The following is a 1,187-nucleotide window of genomic DNA, read 5'->3' as shown; positions in this document are numbered from 1 at the left end:
ACAAGCACACACACACACACACACACACAAACACACACACACACACACAGAGAAAGAGAGAGAAGGAGGGAGAGAAAGAGGCAGAGAGATATAGAGAGACAGAGAGAGACAGAGAGACAGAGAGAGACCCTCTGATTTATAATTACTAGAAGAGTGGCATGATGCTTCAATAAAGAAAGAATAGTCTTAACAAATAGTCTTAAAGAAAGAATAGTCTCATAGAGTACAGCAACATGGCGGCCTCTGTGGATCTGGAGTTGAAGAAGGCCTTCACCGAGCTTTAAGCCAAAGTTATTGATACTCAACAGAAGGTGAAGCTTGCAGACATTCAGATTGAACAACTGAACAGAACGAAAAAGCATGCACATCATACAGACATAGAGATTATGTAGATGAGACTAACATGTATGAAGGTATAGGAAGAATGTTTATTCTTCAATCCACGGAGGTAATTCATAATCAGCTGTTGGAGAAACAGAAAATAGCAGAAGAAAAAATTAAAGAACTAGAGCAGAAAAAGTCCTACCTGGAGCAGAGTGTTAAGGAAGCTGAAGACAACATCTGGGAGATGCTGATGGCACGAAGGGCACAGTGAGCCTGTAAGGGCCACTCTCCCTTTGGACCCCTCTCATCGGCATGGGGTCGGTAGCCCTTCCTCTACCCAGGTGGACATCTTATCTGGTTGGGCCAGCAATCAACCTTGCACTTTTTGAATTGCCCTGAGCCACTTGCGGGTTCCACCTTGTATATTCCCCCAGCTTTACCTGCCCTGGATACTCCTCTCTCCTGCGGTGATACATGAATTCCCAGGAGAAGGAAGACAGGAGCCATGGCAGATAGGTATGTGCTACCTGACCCTGCCACTAGGTATGCTAGTCATGTCAAGAAAAGATTTCTGTCACAAAAAAAGAAAGAAAGATAGAATAGTCTTAACAAATAGTCTGAAATAACTGTTAGCACCACGCAAGAGTGAAGTTGAGCCCTACCACACACCATATATAAAAATTACCTCAATGGAGCCAGGGAAATGGCTCAGTGGAATACCTGAGTTCAATCACTGGTTCCACCAAAAAAAAAAAAAAAAAAAGGAAAAAAAATTATCTCAAAATGGATCACAGACTTGAATCAGAGAGCTAAAACTATATAAACTTTAGAAGAAAAGCAAATATAAATCTTCATCATCTTAA

At 41.8% G+C, this 1,187-nt stretch overlaps 1 pseudogene; it reads left to right on the top strand.

Annotated features, from left to right (window-relative positions):
* Positions 1-233: 233 nt before the first annotated feature.
* On the top strand, positions 234-633 carry LOC101581909 (annotated as a pseudogene).
* The last annotated feature ends 554 nt before the right edge of the window (positions 634-1,187 follow it).

Source organism: Octodon degus, unplaced genomic scaffold (assembly GCF_000260255.1).
Source record: "Octodon degus isolate 3935 unplaced genomic scaffold, OctDeg1.0 scaffold00312, whole genome shotgun sequence".
Classification (NCBI taxonomy): Eukaryota; Metazoa; Chordata; class Mammalia; order Rodentia; family Octodontidae; genus Octodon; species Octodon degus.
The sequence above is the reverse complement of the archived record's forward strand: the minus strand, read 5'-3'. Positions and strand labels throughout refer to the sequence as shown.